The sequence below is a fragment of the Mustela nivalis genome (genome assembly GCF_964662115.1).
Source record: "Mustela nivalis genome assembly, chromosome: 1".
Lineage (NCBI taxonomy): Eukaryota > Metazoa > Chordata > Mammalia > Carnivora > Mustelidae > Mustela > Mustela nivalis.
In genome coordinates this window covers 204,718,139-204,740,492 of record NC_139020.1, presented here as the reverse complement: position 1 = coordinate 204,740,492, position 22,354 = coordinate 204,718,139, and the positions used below count along the sequence as shown (strand labels likewise).

Genomic DNA, 22,354 nt, shown 5'->3' with positions numbered 1-22,354 from the left:
TTGTGAAAATGTCTATGTTACCTAAAGCAATCTACACATTTAATGCAATTCCTATCAAACTACCATCCATCTTTTTCAAAGAAATGGAACAAATAATGCTAAAATTTATATGGAACCAGAAAAGACCTCGAATAGCTAAAGGGATATGGAAAAAGAAAGCCAACGTTGGTGGCATCACAATCCCGGACTTCAAGCTCTATTACAAAGCTGTCATCATCAAGACAGCATGGTACTGGCACAAAAACAGACCCATAGATCAATGGAACAGAATAGAGAGCCCAGAAATAGACCCTCAAATCTATGGTCAACTCATCTTCGACAAAGCAGGAAAGAAAGTCCAATGGAAAAAAGACAGCCTCTTCAATAAATGGTGCTGGGAAAATTGGACAGCCACATGCAGAAAAATGAAATTGGACCATTTCCTTACACCACACACAAAAATAGACTCAAAATGGATGAAGGACCTCAATGTGCGAAAGGAATCCATCAAAATCCTTGAGGAGAACACGGGCAGCAACCTCTTCGACCTCTGCCGCAGCAACATCTTCCTAGGAACAACGCAAAAGGCAAGGGAAGCAAGGGCAAAAATGAACTATCGGGATTTCATCAAGACCAAAAGCTTTTGCACAGCAAAGAAAACAGTTAACAAAATCAAAAGACAACTGACAGAATGGGAGAAGATATTTGCAAACGACATATCAGATAAAGGACTAGTGTCCAGAATCTATAAAGAACTTAGCAAACTCAACACCCAAAGAACAAATAATCCAATCAAGAAATGGGAAGAGGACATGAACAGACATTTCTGCAAAGAAGACATCCAGATGGCCAACAGACACATGAAAAAGTGCTCCATATCACTCGGCATCAGGGAAATACAAATCAAAACCACAATGAGATATCACCTCACACCAGTCCGAATGGCTAAAATCAACAAGTCAGGAAATGACAGATGCTGGCGAGGATGCGGAGAAAGGGGAACCCTCCTACACTGTTGGTGGGAATGCAAGCTGGTGCAACCTCTCTGGAAAACAGCATGGAGGTTCCTCAGAATGTTGAAAATAGAACTGCCCTATGACCCAGCAATTGCACTATTGGGTATTTACCCTAAAGATACAAACGTAGTGATCCAAAGGGGCACGTGTACTCGAATGTTTATAGCAGCAATGTCCACAATAGCCAAACTATGGAAAGAACCTAGATGTCCATCAACAGATGAATGGATCAAGAAGATGTGGTATATATACACAATGGAATACTATGCAGCCATCAAAAGAAATGAAATCTTGCCATTTGCGACAACATGGATGGAACTAGAGCGTATCATGCTTAGCGAAATAAGTCAAGCGGAGAAAGACAACTATCATATGATCTCCCTGATATGAGGAAGTGGTGATGCAACATGGGGGCTTAAGTGGGTAGGAGAAGAATAAATGAAATACGATGGGATTGGGAGGGAGACAAACCATAAGTGACTCTTAATCTCACAAAACAAACTGAGAGTTGCTGGTGGGAGGGGGTTTGGGAGAAGGGGGTGCGATTATGGACATTGGGGAGGGTATGTGCTTTGGTGAGTGCTGTGAAGTGTGTAAACCTGGTGATTCACAGACCTGTACCCCTGGGGATAAAAATATATGTTTATAAAAAATAAAAAATTATATTAAAAATAAATAAATAAATAAATAAATTTCAGGCTACTCATAAAAAAAAAAAATAAGACACGGGTATCAGAATGGATAAAAAAACAAAACCCATCTATATGTTGCCTCCAAGAAACTCATTTTAAGCCCGAAGACACCTCCAGATTTAAAGTGAGGGGGTGGAAAAAAATTTACCATGCTAATGGACATCAGAAGAAAGCAGGAGTGGCAATACTTATATCAGATCAATTAGATTTTAAGCCAAAGACTATAATAAGAGATGAGGAAGGACACTATATCATACTCAAAGGGTCTGTCCAACAAGAAGATTTAACAATTTTAAATATCTATGCCCCCAACGTGGGAGCAGCCAACTATATAAACCAATTAATAACAAAATCAAAGAAACACATCAACAACAATACAATAATAGTAGGGGACTTTAACACTCCCCTCACTGAAATGGACAGGTCATCCAAGCAAAAGATCAGCAAGGAAATAAAGGCCTTAAACGACACACTGGACCAGATGGACATCACAGATATATTCAGAACATTTCATCCCAAAGCAACGGAATACACATTCTTCTCTAGTGCACATGGAACATTCTCCAGAATAGATCACATCCTCGGTCTTAAATCAGGACTCAACCGGTATCAAAAGATTGGGATCATTCCCTGCATATTTTCAGACCACAATGCTCTAAAGCTAGAACTCAACCACAAAAGGAAGTTTGGAAAGAACCCAAATACATGGAGACTAAACAGTATCCTTCTAAAGAATGAATGGGTCAACCGGGAAATTAAAGAAGAATTGAAAAAAATCATGGAAACAAATGATAATGAAAATACAACGGTTCAAAATCTGTGGGACACAATAAAGGCAGTCCTGAGAGGAAAATATATAGCGGTACAAGCCTTTCTCAAGAAACAAGAAGGTCTCAGGTACACAACCTAACCCTACACCTAAAGGAGCTGGAGAAAGAACAAGAAAGAAACCCTAAGCCCAGCAGGAGAAGAGAAATCATAGAGATTAGAGCAGAAATCAATGAAATAGAAACCAAAAAAACAAAAGAACAAATCAACGAAACTAGGAGCTGGTTCTTTTAAAGAATTAATAAAATAGATAACCCCCTGGCAAGACTTATCAAAAAGAAAAGAGAAAGGACCCAAATAAATAAAATCATGAATGAAAGAGGAGAGATCACAACTAACACCAAAGAAATACAAACTATTATAAGAACATACTATGAGCAACTCTACGGCAATAAATTTGACAATCTGGAAGAAATGGATGCATTCCTAGAAACATATAAACTACCACAACTGAACCAGGAAGAAATAGAAAGCCTGAAAAGACCCATAACCAGTAAGGAGATTGAAACAGTCATTAAAAATCTCCAAACAAACAAAAGCCCAGGGCCAGATGGCTTCCCAGGGGAATTCTACCAAACATTTAAAGAAGAACTAATTCCTATTCTTCTGAAACTGTTCCAAAAAATAGAAATGGAAGGAAAACTTCCAAACTCATTTTATGAGGCCAGCATCACCTTGATCCCAAAATAGACAAGGATCCCATCAAAAAAGAGAGCTATAGACCGATATCCTTGATGAACACAGATGCGAAAATACTCAACAAAATACTAGCCAATAGGATTCAACAGTACATTAAAAAGATTATTCACCACGACCAAGTGGGATTTATTCCAGGGCTGCAAGGTTGGTTCAACATCCGCAAATCAGTCAATGTGATACAACACATGAATAAAAGAAAGAACAAGAACCATATGATACTTTCAATAGATGCTAAAAAAGCATTTGACAAAGTACAGCATCCCTTCCTGATCAAAACTCTTCAAAGTGTAGGGATACAGGGCACATACCTCAATATCATCAAAGCCATCTATGAAAAACCCACCGCAAATATCATTCTCAATGGAGAAAAACTGAAAGCTTTTCCGCTAAGGTCAGGAACACGGCAGGGATGTCCATTATCACCACTGCTATTCAACAGAGTACTAGAGGTCCTAGCCTCAGCAATCAGACAACAAAAGGAAATTAAAGGCATCCAAATCGGCAAAGAAGAAGTCAAATTATCACTCTTCGCAGATGATATGATACTATATGTGGAAAACCCAAAAGACTCCACTCCAAAACTGCTAGAACTTATACAGGAATTCAGTAAAGTGTCAGGATATAAAATCAATGCACAGAAATCAGTTGCATTTCTCTACACCAACAGCAAGACAGAAGAAAGAGATATTAAGGAGTCAATCCCATTTACAATTGCACCCAAAACCATAAGATACCTAGGAATAAACCTAACCAAAGAGACACAGAATCTATACTCAGAAAACTATAAAGTACTCATGAAAGAAATTGAGGAAGACACAAAGAAATGGAAAAATGTTCCATGCTCCTGGATTGGAAGAATAAATATTGTGAAAATGTCTATGTTACCTAAAGCAATCTACACATTTAATGCAATTCCTATCAAAGTACCATCCATCTTTTTCAAAGAAATGGAACAAATAATGCTAAAATTTATATGGAACCAGAAAAGACCTCGAATAGCTAAAGGGATATGGAAAAAGAAAGCCAACGTTGGTGGCATCACAATCCCGGACTTCAAGCTCTATTACAAAGCTGTCATCATCAAGACAGCATGGTACTGGCACAAAAACAGACCCATAGATCAATGGAACAGAATAGAGAGCCCAGAAATAGACCCTCAAATCTATGGTCAACTCATCTTCGACAAAGCAGGAAAGAAAGTCCAATGGAAAAAAGACAGCCTCTTCAATAAATGGTGCTGGGAAAATTGGACAGCCACATGTAGAAAAATGAAATTGGACCATTTCCTTACACCACACACAAAAATAGACTCAAAATGGATGAAGGACCTCAATGTGCAAAAGGAATCCATCAAAATCCTTGAGGAGAACACAGGCAGCAACCTCTTCGACCTCTGCCGCAGCAACATCTTCCTAGGAACAACGCAAAAGGCAAGGGAAGCAAGGGAAAAAATGAACTATTGGGATTTCATCAAGATCAAAAGCTTTTGCACAGCAAAGGAAACAGTTAACAAAATCAAAAGACAACTGACAGAATGGGAGAAGATATTTGCAAACGACATATCAGATAAAGGACTAGTGTCCAGAATCTATAAAGAACTTAGCAAACTCAACACCCAAAGAACAAATAATCCAATCAAGAAATGGGAAGAGGACATGAACAGACATTTCTGCAAAGAAGACATCCAGATGGCCAACAGACACATGAAAAAGTGCTCCATATCACTCGGCATCAGGGAAATACAAATCAAAACCACAATGAGATATCACCTCACACCAGTCAGAATGGCTAAAATCAACAAGTCAGGAAATGACAGATGCTGGCGAGGATGCGGAGAAAGGGGAACCCTCCTCCACTGTTGGTGGGAATGCAAGCTGCTGCAGCCACTCTGGAAAACAGCATGGAGGTTCCTCAGAATGTTGAAAATAGAACTGCCCTATGACCCAGCAATTGCACTATTGAGTATTTACCCTAAAGATACAAATGTAGTGATCCAAAGGGGCACATGCACCCGAATGTTTATAGCAGCAATGTCCACAATAGCCAAACTATGGAAAGAACCTAGATGTCCATCCACAGATGAATGGATCAAGAAGATGTGGTATATATACACAATGGAATACTATGCAGCCATCAAAAGAAATGAAATCTTGCCATTTGCGACAACATGGATGGAACTAGAGCGTATCATGCTTAGCGAAATAAGTCAAGCAGAGAAAGACAACTATCATATGATCTCCCTGATATGAGGAAGTGGTGATGCAACATGGAGGCTTAAGTGGGTAGGAGAAGAATAAATGAAACAAGATGGGATTGGGAGGGAGACAAACCATAAGTAACTCTTAATCTCACAAAACAAACTGAGGGTTGCTGGGGGGAGGGGGTTTGGGAGAAGGGGGTGGGATTATGGACATTGGGGAGGGTATGTGCTTTGGTGAGTGCTGTGAAGTGTGTAAACCTGGTGATTCACAGACCTGTACCCCTGGGGATAAAAATATATGTTTATAAAAAATAAAAAGTTAAAAAAAAAAAAAAGAAATGATGAATACCCAACTTTTGTATCAACATGGATGGGACTGGAAGAGATTATGCTGCGTGAAATAAGTCAAGCAGAGAGAGTCAATTATATGGTTTCACTTATTTGTGAAGCATAAGAAATAACACGGAGGACATGGGGAGATGGAGAGAAGGGAGCTGGGGGAAATTGGAAGGGGAGGTGAATCATGAGAGACTATGGACTCTGAAAAGCAATCTGAGGGTTTTGAAGGGGCAGGGGGGTGGGAGTTTGGGTGAGCCTGGTGGTGGGTATTATGGAGGGCACCTATTGCATGGAACAATGGGTGTCATACACAAGCAATGAATTCTGGTACACTGAAAAGAAATTTAAAAAATAAATTTAAAATTTTTTTAAAAAAAGAAATAAATACAATGCAATACAAGCCTTTCTCAAAAAAAATTAGAAACCTCTCAAATACACAAGCACACCATATACCTAAAGGAGATGGGAAAAAAATAGATAATTAAGCCTAAACCAAGGAGGAGAAGAGAAATAATGATTAGAGCAGAAATCACTGAAATAGAAACAAAAAAAAGTAAAACCGATCAATAAAACTAAGAGATGGTTCTATGAAAGAATCAATAAAATAGATAAACCCCTAGCCATACTTATCAAAAAGAAGAGAACCAACCCAAACAAACAAAATCATGAATGAGAAAGGATCACAGCCAACACCAAGGAAATACAAACAACTTTAAGAAAATATTATAGGCAACTATATGTCAATAAATCAGGTAATCTGGAAGAAATTGATGCATTCCTAGGACTTATAAACTACCTAAACTAAAACACAAAGAAATAGAGAACCTCAACAGACCCAATAACCAGAAGGGAAATTGAAGCAATAATCAAAAATCTCATGGCAAACATGAAATCAAGGCCAGATAGCTTCCCAAGGGAATTCTACCAAACATTTAAAGAATAAATGATACCTATTCTTCTAAAGCTGTTTCAAAAAATGGAAATGAAAGGAAAATTTCCAAACTTGTTCTACGAGGCCAGCATTACCTTGATCCCAAAACCAAAGACCTCATAGTAAAGGAGAATTATAGACCAATGGGTGACAAAATGCTTAACAAGATACTAGCCAGTAGGATCCAATGGTATGTAAAAAGGATTATTCATCAGGAAAAAAAGTTTGATTTATTTCTGAACTGCAAGGGTGGTTCAACATTTCCAAATAAATCAACATGATACATCACATTAATAAAAGAAAGAATGGCATGGCTGCCTCGAGAGACTAGTAGGAGTTTGTACCTGTGGTGGGAAGGGTCAGAAGCCCACACCCGAGAACCTAGTGAGGTAAAGTTGTGGCTCGGTTGTGGAGGTGACAACTTCTCCAATTCCTCGGCACTGGCAGCGTCGGGGAGTGGTATGGTTCAGAAAATCTGGGAATTGGCCAACAGCATGCAGGAAGCCCAGAGTATCGATGAAATCTACAAATACGACAAGAAACAACAGCAAGAAATACTGGCGTCGAAGCCCTGGACTAAGGACCACCATTACTTTAAGTACTGCAAAAATCTCAGCATTGGCTCTACTGAAAATGGTGATGTATGCCAGATCGGGAGGCAAATTAGAAGTGATGGGCCTTGGGGGTCGGTGGACATGGGCTTGGGTGAAAGGTGAACAGTGAAACCATGATCATTATGAACAGTTTTGCTTTGCCGGTGGAGGGCACTGAAACCCGAGTAAATGCTCAGGCTGCTGCATATGAGTACATGGCTGCATATATAGAAAACGCCAAACAGGTTGGCCGCCTTGAAAATGCAATTGGCTGGTATCACAGCCATCCTGGCTATAGCTGCTGGCTTTCTGGGATTGATGTTAGTACTCAGATGCTCAATCAGCAGTTCCAGGAACCATTTGTAGCAGTAGTAAACGACCCAACAAGAACAATATCTGCAGGGAAAGTGAATCTTGGAGCCTTTCGGACATACCCAAAGGGCTACAAACCCCCTGATGAAGGACCTTCTGAGTACCAGACTATCCCACTTAATAAAATTGAAGACTTTGGTGTACATTGCGAACAATATTATGCCTTAGAAATCTCATATTTCAAATCCTCATTGGATTGCAAATTGCTTGAGCTTTTGTGGAATAAATACTGGGTGAATATGCTGAGTTCCTCTAGTTTGCTTACTTATGCAGACTATACCACTGGTCAGGTCTTTGATTTGTCTGAAAAATTAGAACAGTCAGAAGCCCAGCTGGGATGAGGGAGTTTCATGTTGGGTTTAGAAACACATAACAGAAAGTCAGAAGACAAACTTGCCGAAGCTACAAGAGACAGCTGCAAAACTACCATAGAAGTTATCCATGGATTGATATCTCAGGTTATTAAGGATAGTACTTTTGACTGAAATCCAGTATGAGAAAAATACTCAAGTAACACTTTAAAACCAGTTACCAAAAATCTGATTAGAAGTTAAGGTGCTCTGAAGTGTCCTGAATATTAACATCGTGTTATAAAACTCTTTAAAATGAAAAAAAAAAGAAAGAATGGAAACATGATTCTCGCAATTGATTAAGAAAATGTATTTGAAAAAATATAACATCCCTTCTTGATTAAACCTCTTCACAGTGTAGGGATGGAGGAAACATACCTTTATATCATAAAAGCCATCTATGAAAATCCCACAGGAAATATTATTCTCAATGGGGAAGACTGAAAGCTTTTCCTTTAAGTCAGAAACAAGATAGGGATACCCACTCTCAACACTATTGTCCAAAATAGTATGAGAAGTTCTAGCCTCAGCAATCAGACAACAAAAAGAAATAAAATGTATTCAAATTGGCAAAGAAATGAAACTCTCACTCTTCTCAGATGACATGATACTTTATGCAGAAAACACAAAAGACCCCACTCCAAAATTGCTAGAACTCATACAGCAATTCAGCAACATGGCAAGATATAAAATCAGTGCACAGGGATCAGTTGCATTTCTAACCACTAACAATGTGACTGAAGAAAGAGAAATTAAGGAATTTAAGACAGCACCAAAAACCATAAGATACCTAGGAATAAACCTAACCAAATAGGTAAAATATCAGTACTCTCAAAACCACAGAACACTTATGAAAGAAATTTAGGAAGACATAAAGAAGTGTAAAAATATTCCAACTCATGGGTTGGAGGAATAACTATTGTGAAAATGTCTATGCTACCCAGAGCAATGCATTTTGAATGCACATTCAATGCAATCCCATTAACACAGGTCTCTATCTCAAAATGGAATAGGCAAAGCTGGAAAAAAAATAGAAAAATGTAATTTACACGTTATAATTATTAATGATCTTAAAAATATGCAGACAGCAGTATCTAAAATTATAATGTCATCCTATATAAACACAAGTGAAATCAAACATGCCTGTGAAAAAACATAAATTGAATGCAGGATAGCAGATGATTGCTAGTTTAGAAAAAAAGATCTAATAAAAGTTAAAAAGTAGCAGTAAGGAAGCACAGATGGGAAATTAGACAGCAATGCATATAAAAAGCCATTTATTATGATAACGCACATAAAAGTATTGTGTGGGGGTACAAAATATATAATAGATTTGACTGCTTAAAATTTATAAACTCTCACACTACCCAACAAATACATCTCTATATGCATACAAGAATTAAACTGCAAATAACAAACTTGACTTAAACATTTCTAATTATTTGGTTGGAAGAGTGCAATCAAAAAGAAGGGAAGAAACGATTCAGCAAGAACAACACACAAACAAAAACAAGAATAAGAATGCTCAGACCCCAGTATATAGAACAAAGAACTTGCACAGACAATTTGCCATAGAGAAATAAATAGCTAATAAAACCCAAAATATATTCCACCTCCAGGTAATGAAATAAGTACAAAATAAAGCCCTTTTGCATATGCCTGATTGTGTTTTATATTTTTTACTTTTTTGAGATTTTTATTTATTTGTTTATTTGACAGAGAGAGAGAAAGCACATAAGCAGTGGGAGCTGAAGGCAGAAGGAAAGGGAGAAGGAGGCTCCCTGCTGAGCAGGGACACCCCCCCAGTGCAGGGCTCTATCCCAGGATTCCGGGACAATGACCTGAGCTGAAGGCAGACACCTAACCAACTGAGCCACCCAGGCGCCCCAACCTGTTTGTGTTTTAAATAATCTTTTTAAGTGAATACCTACAGTGAGAGAGGACTCTGTGAAATGTGTATCTCAAGAAGAGCAGTTGCAAGATAGTGTCTTCCTCCATCGATGTAGATCTTTCTAATGAATACAAATTTGGTATAATATACCCCATCCTAAATATTTTTTATTTTTACTTTTTAAACGATTTTTTTATTAGAGAGAGAAAACGTGCAAGCTGGGGTGGGGGGAGGTTGTGGAGGGATAGGTAAAGAATCTCAAGCAGACTCCCCATTGAGCATGGACCAGTGCTGGACTTGATCCCTGGAACCTTGAGATCATGACCTGATCTGAAACCAAGAGTAGGATGTTTACTGACTGAAGAGCACTTAGGTGTCTCTGTTGGTTAAGCATCTTCCTTTCGCTCAGGTCATGATCCCAGGCTCCTGGGATCAAGCCCTGCCTCAGGCTCCCTGCTCTACAGGCAGCATCCTTCTCCCTCTCCCACTCCTCTGCTTGTGTTCCCTCTGTGTGTGTGTGTGTGTCTCTCTCTCTCTGTCAAATAAATAAATAAAATCTTTTAAAAAAAGAAAAAGATGTTTACTGACTGAACCACCCAGACACCCCCATGAAAATATTTTGTAAATGCCCTCACTGCTCTGCACCCAATTCCATCCCTAAAAGTCTATTTTCATATTCCCCCTTATTGCAAATCTCCCTGGAGGCATTCACGGTTTCCTAGAAAGAATACCCTCCATTCTTTTAGTCACATAAAACTGTACTTTTATTCTCACCACTTAGTTATCTACAGTAATCTTTGTATTGTCAAGTTCAGAGACATTTCCTTTTTTAACGTTTTAAATAAATTGACTAGAAATGAATGAATTCATGACACCAACAAACACAATGATCACTTGACTCCGGTATAGGATAGATAGGCTGTCAGGAGGCCTCAATTAAGAGCTTTCTGCTTCCATTCTCTCTGAATCTTCCCTGAAATACTTGCTGAGCTCTGAGACTCACCAGGATGGGGTCTCTGAGATAAAGGTCTCCGCGTGGAGGTCTGAATTTCTCACTGGATTGTTAATGATGGAGACTGAAGCTCTGTTCCCAAACAGGACAGGAGGAAAGAGTGAATCATGGCCCCCCAGCAGACTTAGGAATCCAAACACAAAAATCATGTCTCCTTCAGCTCAAGGATGAACATGCCCAGGGGCTGCAGCAGAGGAGATATTTAAAGCTCCTAAGGTTTGCTGTTTCTGTTCCCTATCCTTCTTCATTAGACACTTTTTCTAATATTACTCCAACCCATGAGCACATCTCCCCAGGGGAACTTTTTCCTGTAGATTCTCTGTTCCCAAAAGACCAGGTTAGAATTCAGGTGCATCCAGACTTTATTACTTCTTCATGAACTTTCCTAGCTTCCACAGCTTTAACATTGAGGCTTTCTACAACTCTGAGTGAAAGTTTTTTTTTCCAGATCTAAGACTGATGAACTTGACTATGTCCCTTGGAGCTCCGAAACATTGACTTGTGGTGGGAGCACAACTCCTGATAGCTCCAGAAAATTGCTCTTCTTTCTCCAACAAGTAAAATGGTGTTCCTTTCCTATCAAAATCATAGGTAAAACAATCCTTTGATTCATAATTATTTTCGCCAATCAATTAGGAGTTTAGTTGATTAGTATTTTGGGCACTTGGGGGGATTTGTTTTGTTTTGTCTTAATACAGGTTAAAAGTTGATATATTCCTTCTCCATCATCAGATTGTAAGGACTTTTTTTCCCCTCTAACTTCTTATTTAAATTCCAGGAAGTTAAGAGGGGGAGGCAAGATGGCAGAGGAGTAGGGGACCCCATTTCAACTGGTCCCCTGAATTCAGCTGGATATCTATCAAAAAATTGGGAACACCTACAAAATCAGCCTGAGATGTAAGAATATATATCTGGATCCCTACAAGCAGAAAAGCGACTGCTTTTTGCAAGGTAGAACATGCAGAGGCCTGGATCTGTGGGGAAATACCAGATGATAAAAAGAAGAGTAAGGGACCCTCCATTAGCTGACTCCTGGAAAGTGATATACACGAATTTGGAAGGTGATAACACGAATTTGGAAGTCTTAGAAATCTGGTCTAGTGAGAGACATCCCTCTCTGAAAGGAAATTAAAAAAACAGAATTTATCATGCTTTCAGGATATGAAGAACCACAGAGCAAAAGGGTTTCCTGAACTGGTAGAGGGCCCAAGACGTGGAGTGAGGAAGCTAGTTATGGTCAGTGAGAGGGGACTCTCAGTTGGATTGCCATAAAACACAAGCCTGGCCAGTTGACAATGTCTCTTTTCTCGAGCAACCTGAAAAAAATCTGATACCTGAAACTGCAACCAGCAAAAACAGAGTGGTAACACAAGGAAGGGGCTTTAGATCAGTGCTCAGACATGATCTAGGAGCTTCAGGGTCACACACGAGCCCATGGCCACTCATGGTTCTAGAATCAAAAAGGGCAGTGAAACTCCTGGACCCCTGGCACTACCTCTGAGACAATTGCTGTGGGCATGCACTATAGGAATCTACAGTTTCTGGCATATACAGAAGTGGAGACCATTTGTCTAAGAGGGTTTATTAAACAGACAAATTCTTCTGCTCTGGGCCAGAGGTTTGGCTGTGGCGATTTTTTTTTTTATAAACATATATTTTTATCCCCAGGGGTACAGGTCTGTGATTCACCAGGTTTACACACTTCACAGCACTCACCAAAGCACATACCCTCCCCAATGTCCATAATCGCACCCCTTCTCTCAAACCCCCTCCACCCAGCAACCCTCAGTTTGTTTTGTGAGATTAAGAGTCACTTATTGTTTGTCCCCCTCCCAATCCCATCTTGTTTCATTTATTCTTCTCCTACCCACTTTAGCCCCCATGTTGCATCACCACTTCCTCATATCAGGGAGAACATATGATAGTTGTCTTTCTCCGCTTGACTTATTTCACTAAGCATGATATACTCTAGTTCCATCCATGTTGTCGCAAATGGCAAGATTTCATTTCTTTTGATGGCTGCATAGTATTCCATTGTGTATATATACCATATCTTCTTGATCCATTCATCTGTTGATGGACATCTAGGTTCTTTCCATAGTTTGGCTATTGTGGACATTGCTGCTATAAACATTCGGGTGCACATGCCGCTTTGGATCACTACGTTTGTATCTTTAGGGTAAATACCCAATAGTGCAATTGCTGGGTCATAGGGCAGTTCTATTTTCAACATTTTGAGGAACCTCCATGCTGTTTTCCAGAGTGGCTACACCAGCTTGCATTCACACCAACAGTGGAGGAGGGTTCCCTTTTCTCCGCATCCTCGCCAGCATCTGACATTTCCTGACTTGTTGATTTTAGCCATTCTGACTGGTGTGAGGTGATATCTCATTGTGGTTTTGATTTGTATTTCCCTGATGCCGAGTGATATGGAGCACTTTTTCATGTGTCTGTTGGCCATCTGGATGTCTTCTTTGCAGAAATGTCTGTTCATGTCCTCTGCGCATTTCTTGATTGGATTATATGTTCTTTGGGTGTTGAGTTTGCTAAGTTCTTTATAGATTCTGGACACTAGTCCTTTATCTGATATGTCATTTGCAAATATCTTCTCCCATTCTGTCAGTTGTCTTTTGATTTTATTAACTGTTTCCTTTGCTGTGCAAAAGCTTTTGATCTTGGTGAAATCCCAATAGTTCATTTTTTCCCTTGCTTCCCTTGCCTTTTGTGTTGTTCCTAGGAAGATGTTGCTGTGGCTGAGGTGGAAGAGGTTGCTGCCTGTGTTGTCCTCAAGGATTTTGATGGATTCCTTTCGCACATTGAGGTCCTTCATCCATTTTGAGTCTATTTTCTTGTGTGGTGTAAGGAAATGGTCCAATTTCATTTTTCTGCATGTGGCTGTTCAATTTTCCCAGCACCATTTATTGAAGAAGCTGTCTTTTTTCCATTGGACATTCTTTCCTGCTTTGTCGAAGATGAGTTGACCACAGAGTTGAGGGTCTATTTCTGGGCTCTCTATTCTGTTCCATTGATCTATGTGTCTGTTTTTGTGCCAGTACCATGCTGTCTTGATGATGACAGCTTTGTAATAGAGCTTGAAGTGTGGAATTGTGATGCCACAAACGTTGGCTTTCTTTTTCAATATCCATTTGGCTATTCAAGGTCTTTTCTGGTTCCATATAAATTTTAGCATTATTTGTTCCATTTCTTTGAAAAAGATGGATGGTACTTTGATAGGAATTGCATTAAATGTGTAGATTGCTTTAGGTAGCATAGACATTTTCACAATATTTATTCTTCCAATCCAGGAGCATGGAACATTTTTCCATTTCTTTGTGTCTTCCTCCATTTCTTTCATGAGTACTTTATAGTTTTCTGAGTATAGATTCTGTGCCTCTTTGGTTAGGTTTATTCCTAGGTATCTTATGGTTTTGGGTGCAATTGTAAAAGGGATTGTCTCCTTAATTTCTCTTTCTTCTGTCTTGCTGTTGGTGTAGAGAAATGCAACTGATTTCTGTGTATTGATTTTATATCCTGACACTTTACTGAATTCCTATATAAGTTCTAGCAGTTTTGGAGTGGAGTCTTTTGAGTTTTCCACATATAGTATCATATTACCTGTGAAGAATGATAATTTGACTTCTTCTTTGCCGATTTCGATGCCTTTAATTTCCTTTTGTTGTCTCATTGCTGGGGCTAGGACCTCTAGTACTATGTTGAATAGCAGTGGTGATAATGGACATCCCTGCCGTGTTCCTGACCTTAGCGGAAAAGCTTTCAGTTTTTCTCCATTGAGAATGATATTTGCGGTGGGTTTTTCATAGATGGATTTGATGATATTGAGGTATGTGCCCTGTATCCCTACACTTTGAAGAGTTTTGATCAGGAAGGGATGCTGTACTTTGTCAAATGCTTTTTCAGTATCTATTGAGAGTATCATATGGGTCTTGTTCTTTCTTTTATTGATGTGTTGTATCACATTGACTGATTTGCGGATGTTGAACCAACCTGCAAGGTCGTGCACTTGGTCGACCAACCTGCACTTGGTCGTAGTGAATAATCTTTTTAATATACTGTTGAATCCTATTGGCTAGTATTTTGTTGAGTATTTTCGCATCTGTGTTCATCAAGGATATTGGTCTATAGCTCTCTTTTTTGATGGGATCCTTGTCTATTTTGGGATCAAGGTGATGCTGGCCTCATAAAATGAGTTTGGAAGTTTTCCTTCCATTTCTATTTTTTTGGAACAGTTTCAGAAGAATAGGAATTAGTTCTTCTTTAAATGTTTGGTAGAATTCCCCCGGGAAGCCATCTGGCCCTGGGCTTTTTTTGTTTGGAGATTTTTAATGACTGTTTCAATATCCTTACTGGTTATGGGTCTGTTCAGGCTTTCTATTTCTTCCTGGTTCAGTTGTGGTAGTTTATATGTTTCTAGGAATGCCTCCATTTCTTCCAGATTGTCAAATTTATTGCCGTAGAGTTGCTCATATTATGTTCTTATAATAGTTTGTATTTCTTTGGTGTTAGTTGTGATCTCTCCTCTTTCATTCATGATTTTATTTATTTGGGTCCTTTCTCTTTTCTTTTTGATAAGTCGGGCCAGGGGTTTATCAATTTTATTAATTCTTTCAAAGAACCAGCTCCTAGTTTTGTTGATTTGTTCTATTGGTTTTTTTGGTTTCTATTTCATTGATTTCTGCTCTGATCTTTGATTTCACTTCTCCTGCTGGGTGTAGAGTTTCTTTCTGTTCTTTCTCCAGCTCCTTTAGGTGTACGGTTAGGTTGTGTACCTGAGACCTTTCTTGTTTCTTGAGAAAGGCTTGTACCGCTATATATTTTCCTCTCAGGACTGCCTTTGTTGTGTCACACAGATTTTGAACCGTTGTATTTTCATTATCATTTGTTTCCATGGTTTTTTTCAATTCTTCTTTAATTTCCCGGTTGACCCATTCATTCTTTAGAAGGATGCTGTTTAGTCTCCATGTATTTGGGTTCTTTCCAAATTTCCTTTTGTCATTGAGTTCTAGCTTAAGAGCATTGTGGTCTGAAAATATGCAGGGAATGATCCCAATCTTTTGATACCAATGAGTCCTGATTTAGGACCGAGGATGTGATCTATTCTAGAGAAATTTCCATGTGCACTAGAGAAGAATGTGTATTCTGTTGCTTTGGGATGAAATGTTCTGAATATATCTGTGATGTCCATCTGGTCCAGTGTGTCGTTTAAGGCCTTTATTTCCTTGCTGATCTTTTGCTTGGATGATCTGTCCATTTCAGTGAGGGGAGTGTTAAAGTCCCCTACTATTATTGTATTATTGTTGATGTGTTTCTTTGATTTTGTTATTAATTGGTTTATATAGTTGGCTGCTCCCACGTTGGGGACATAGATATTTAAAATTGTTAGATCTTCTTGTTGGACAGACCCTTTGAGTATGATATAGTGTCCTTCCTCATCTCTTATTATAGTCTTTGGCTTAAAATCTAATTGATCTGATATAAGGATTGCCACTCCTGCTTTCTTCTGATGTCCATTAGCATGGTAAATTTTTTTCCACCCCCTCACTTTAAATCTGGAGGTGTCTTCGGGATTAAAATGAGTTTCTTGGAGGCAACATATAGACGGGTTTTGTTTTTTTATCCATTCTGATACCCTGTGTCTTTTGACAGGGGCATTTAGCCCATTAACATTCAGGGTAACTATTGAGAGATATGAATTTAGTGCCATTGTATTGCCTGTAAGGTGACTGTTACTGTATATGGTCTCTGTTCCTTTCTGATATACACTTGTAGGCTCTCTCTTTGCTTAGAGGACCCTTTTCAATATTTCCTGTCGAGCTGGTTTGGTGTTTGCAAATTCTTTCAGTTTTTGTTTGTCCTGGAAGCTTTTAATCTCTCCTTCTATTTTCAATGATAGCCTGGCTAGATATAGTATTCTTGTCTTCATGTTTTTCTCGTTTAGTGCTCTGAAAATATCATGCCAGCTCTTTCTGGCCTGCCAGGTCTCTGTGGATAAGTCAGCTGCCAATCTAATATTTTTACCATTGTATGTTACAGACTTCTTTTCCCAGGCTGCTTTCAGGATTTTCTCTTTGTCACTGAGACTTGTAAATTTTACTATTAGGTGATGGGGTGTGGGCCTATTCTTATTGATTTTGAGAGGGGTTCTCTGAACCTCTTGAATTTTGATGCTCGTTCCCTTTGCCATATTGGGGAAATTCTCCCCAATAATTCTCTCCAGTATACCTTCTGCTCCCCTCTCTCTTTCTTCTTCTTCTGGAATCCCAATTATTTTAATGTTGTTTCATCTTATGGTGTCACTTATCTCTCAAATTCTCCCCTCGTGGTCCAGTAGCTGTTTGTCCCTCTTTTGCTCAGCTTCTTTATTCTCTGTCATTAGGTCTTCTATGTCGCTAATTCTTTCTTCTGCCTCATTTATCCTAGCAGTGAGAGCCTCCATTTTTTATTGCACCTCATTAATAGCTTTTTTTATTTCAACTTTTTAGATTTTAGTTCTTTTATTTCTCCAGAGAGGGCTTTTATATCTCCCGAGAGGGTTTCTGTAATATCTTCCATGCCTTTTTCGAGCCTGGCTAGAACCTTGAGAATTGTCATTCTGGACTCTAGATCTGACATATTACCAATGTCTGTATTGATTAGGTCCCTAGCCTTCGGTACTGCCTCTTGTTCTTTTTTTGTGTGTTGAATTTTTACGTCTTGTCATTTTGTCCAGATAAGAGTATATGAAAAAGCAAGTAAAATACTAAAAGGGTGGCAAAAACCCCAGGAAAATATGCTTTAACCAAATTAGAAGAGTTCCCAAATCGTGAGAGGGGAGAAAGGGGATAAAAAGAGGTTCAAAAAGGAAGAAAGAAAAAAAAAGAAAAACAAAAAAAAAAAAAGAAAAGACAAGAATTAAAAAAAGAAAACACATAAGAAAAATATAAAAAAGAAAAAATATATATATTAGATAAACTAGTTAAAAAACGTTAAAAAAGAAAAAGGTAAAAGTTAAAAAAAAAATTACCATAAGGCGAGAAAAAAAAAACAAAAAATGAAAAAGAAAAAAATCAAATTAACTGCAAGACTAAAAAAAATCACAGGGAAAAAGCCATGAGTTCCGTGCTTGGCTTTCTCCTCCTCTGGAATTCTGCTGCTCTCCTTGGTATTGAAACCGCACTCCTTGGTAGGTGAACTTGGTCTCGGCTGGATTTCTTGTTGATCTTCTGGGGGAGGGGCCTGGTGTAGTGATTCTCAAGTGTCATTGCCCCAGGTGGAATTACACCGCCCTTACCAGGGGCCGGGGTGAGTAATCTGCTCGGGTTTGCTTTCAGGAGCTTTTGTTCCGAGTGCTTTCCGTAGAGTTCTGGAGGACGGGAATACAAATGGCGGCCTCCTGGTCTCTGGCCCGGAGGAGCCGAGAGCCCAGGGCCCCACCCCTCAGTGCGCCCTCAGAGAACAGCGCCCAGTTACTCCGGTCTGCCTGACCTCCGGCCGCGCTCCAAGCTCACCAAGCCTGCGACCGGTTCAAGGTAACACCGAGCTGTGAGCTTACTGTTGGTTCTGTCTCTGTAGCCGGCTTTCCCGTTCCAATACCCGCAAGCTCTGCAACACTCAGACACCCCCGATCCTTCTGTGACCCTGCGGGACCTGAGGCCACGCTGACCCCGCATGGGCTTCGCCCCGGGTAGCCTCTGGAGCTATGTCCCTCAGCAGAACAGACTTTTAAAAGTCCTGATTTTGTGAGCCGTTGCTCCACCGCTTGCCGGGAGCCAGCCCCTCCCCCCGGGGTCTATCTTCCCGTCACTTTGGATTCACTTCTCCGCCGGTCCTACCTTTCAGAAAGTGGTTGTTTTTCTGTTTCCAGAATTGCTGTTCTTCTTGTCTTCGATCTGCCGATGGATTTTCAGGTGTTTGAAATCTTTAGATGAGCTATCTAGCTGATCTCCAGCCAGCTGAAGTAGTCTCATCCTGCTACTTCTCCGCCATCTTGACTCCTCCCCCGGCTGTGGCCATTTTTGTTCTGATAATCTGAAGATGAGTGGAAAGCCCTCAGGGAACATAAGCTCAAAAAAGGACCAGTTCTAACTGCACCCTTCCTTCCTGACAATGGTTAGGGCAACTCAACCCAGGCAAGGTTACCTGAGAAAGAGAACAACAGAGAGAACAACTTCTACCCAGAAGACAGGGTGGAAGAACAGGTGAACAACAAGCCTATAGTTCCCACAAGACCGTATTATTCCAATGCCAGGGTAAATGGTATATTGAGATCCAGGTATGGCCTCATGACTTGCTTGTTTTTCAGATAAGTTTCTCCTTTTTTTTTCTTATTTTTTTCTTCTGTTCTTTTTTCTTCATTTCAGCTAGTTGTTTATTATATCAATTTATATTCCATGGTCGCTTTTTAACTTATATTCCTTCACACCTATATTTTTATAGATATATTCTTTATTTTAGTTATTTTTTTACTCTATTCAATTTTACCTTTATTACTATACAAATTTTACATTCATTGTAATTTTGGGATGTAGTGCCCTCTAACACAGAGACCAAAATACACCCTGGAATAATTGAAACATCCTGCTTTATTGCCACTGAGAGATTATAGCCCCCCCCTTCATCTGATCCTCCACTTTTTAAAATTCTTTAATATTTTCATTTTATTCTTGTGTTTCATTTTGTCTTATTTTTTGGTGGTTTCTTCTGACTCCTCCAGATGTTAGTAGGGTGCACATTCCTTTGATTGTGATATGTTTTGGACAAGACCATTCCTGAACAGAATGACTAGGAGGAGGAATTCTCAACAAAGAAAAGAAACAGAGACAATGTCATCTGCCATGGAACCAATGGATATGGAAATAAGCAAAATGTCAGAGATAGAATTCAGGATAACAATCATGAAGGGGGTGATGCATAAACAATGAATTCTGGAACACCGAAAAGAAATTTAAGAAAAATAAAATATTTAAAATATTCACCCTAAAATAAAAACCATGAAGTGAATAGCCAGGCTTAAAAGATGCATTCATGACAATATACAATCTTTAAGAGCAGAAATAAGATATAATATGGCTGAAATTCAAAATGCTCTGAATGAGATGCAGTCTAAACTAGACACTCTAACAACCAGGATAATTGAAGCAGAATAGGGAATTGGTGATCTTGAAGAAAAAATGATGGAAATAAAATTGAGGAAAACAGAAAGAGGCTACTGTAGCACATGAAAAAGGGGATTTCAGAGGTTAAAGATGCAGTGATACTTTCTAATGTCATAATTATTGGAATCCCAAAGGGGATGGTGGGGCTAGAAGGTATATTTGAGCAATTAATAGCTGAGAACTTCCCTAATCTGGGGAAGGAATCAAGCATTCAAGTCCAAGAGGCAGAGAGGACCCCTCCCAAAATCAATAAAAATAGATCAACAATCTGATGTATAATAGTGAGTCTTGCAAACTGGACAACCAAGGAAACAATCCTGAGAATTGCCAGGGAGAAGAAGTTCCTTACTTATGGTGGGAGGAACATCAGAATAATATCAGACCTATCCAAAGAAATATGACAAGCCAGAAAAAGCTGGAAAGACAAGTTTAGAGTACTAAATGAGAAGAACATGCTGCCAAGAATACTTTAACCAACAAGACTCTCTTTCAGAATGGAAGGAGACATAAAGAGCTTTCAGAACTGGCAGAAACTGAAAGAATATGCAACCACTAAGCCAGAAAAGTTATATTAAGTCCTAAAAGCTATATTAAAGGGGGATTCTATAAATGAAGAGAAACCCCAAGAGTCACATAGACTAGAAAGAAACAGAAAAACTATAGAAACAGGAACTTTACAAGCCATGCAATGGCACTAAATTCATATCTTTCAATAGTCGCTCTAAATGTACATTGGCTAAATGCTCCCATCAAAAGAAATGGTTTGCTCCAATGAATACATACAAATGGCTGACAGACATGTGAAAAACTGTTCATTATCACTAGCCATCAGGGAGATTCAAATCAAAACCACATTGAGATACCACCTTACACCAGTTAGAATGACCAAAATCAACAAGACAGGAAACAATGTGTGTTGGAGAGGATGTGGAGAAAGGGGAACCATCTTACACTGTTGATGGGAATGCAAGTTGGTGCAGCCACTTTGGAGAACAGTGTGGAGATTCCTTAAGAAATTCAAAATAGAGTTTCCCTATGACCCTGCAGTTGCACTACTGGGTATTTACCCCAGAGATACAGATATAGTAAAAAGAAGAGCCATCTGTACCCCAATGTTTATAGCAGCAATGGCCACAGTCGCCAAACTGTGGAAAGAACCAAGATGCCCTTCAACGGACGAATGGATAAGGAAGATGCGGTCCATATATACAATGGAATATTATGCCTCCATCAGAAAGGATGAATACCCAACTTTTGTAGCAACATGGACGGGACTGGAAGAGATTATGCTGAGTGAAATCAGTCAGCAGAGAGAGTCAATTATCATATGGTTTTACTTATTTGTGGAGCATAACAAATAGCATGGAGGACAAGTGGTGTTATAGAGGAGAAGGGAGTTGGGGGAAATTGGAAGGGGAGGTGAACCATGAGAGACTACGGACTCTGAAAAACAATCTGAGGGTTTTGAAGGGGCTGGGGTTGGGAGGTTGGGGTACCAGGTGGTGGGTATTATAGAGGGCACGGATTGCATGGAGCACTGGGTGTGGTGCAAAAATAATGAATACTGTTATGCTGAAAATAAAAAATAAATTAAAAAAGAAAAGTTTATTTTACCCAACATTAAAAAAAAAAAAGAAAGGATGAATACCCAAATTTTGTAGCAACATGGATGGGACTGGAAGAGATTATGCTGAGTGAAATAAGTCAAGCAAAGAGAGTCCATTATCATATGGTTTTGCTTATTTGTGGAGCATAAGGAATAACACAGAGGACATGGGGAGATGGAAACAAGGGAGTTGGGGAAAATTGGAGGGGGAAACGAACCATGAGAGACTGTGGACTCTGAAAAACAATCTGAGGGTTTTGGAGGGGCGGGGATGGGAGGTTGGGTGAGCCTGATGGTGGGTATTATGGAGGGCACGTATTGCATGGAGCACTGGGCGTGGTGCATAAACAATGAATGCTAGAAAACTGAAAATAAATTTAAAATATAAATAAAAATTTTTTAAAAATAAACAAAAATAAATGGGCTTCAAATTGGATTTAAAATCAGGACACATACATCTGCTGTCTACAAGACTCATTTTGAACCTAAAGACACCTCCAGATTGAAAGTGAGGGGAAGGAGAACCATCTACCATGCTAATGGATCTCCAAAAAAAAAAAGCTGAAGTAGCAATCTTCATTTCAGACAAATTAGATTTTTAAATCAAAGACAATAATAAGAGACATAAATAGACACTATATTATACTTAAAATGTCTATCCTACAAGAATATTCAACAATTGTAAATATCTATG

General features: G+C 39.2%; 1 pseudogene across 1 annotated transcript; it reads left to right on the top strand.

Annotated features, from left to right (window-relative positions):
- The first annotated feature begins 7,003 nt into the window (after window positions 1-7,003).
- Window positions 7,004-8,134, top strand: LOC309862532 (COP9 signalosome complex subunit 5 pseudogene; annotated as a pseudogene). Its single transcript has one exon. The product of its transcript is annotated as a COP9 signalosome complex subunit 5 pseudogene (transcript).
- Window positions 8,135-22,354: the final 14,220 nt, after the last annotated feature.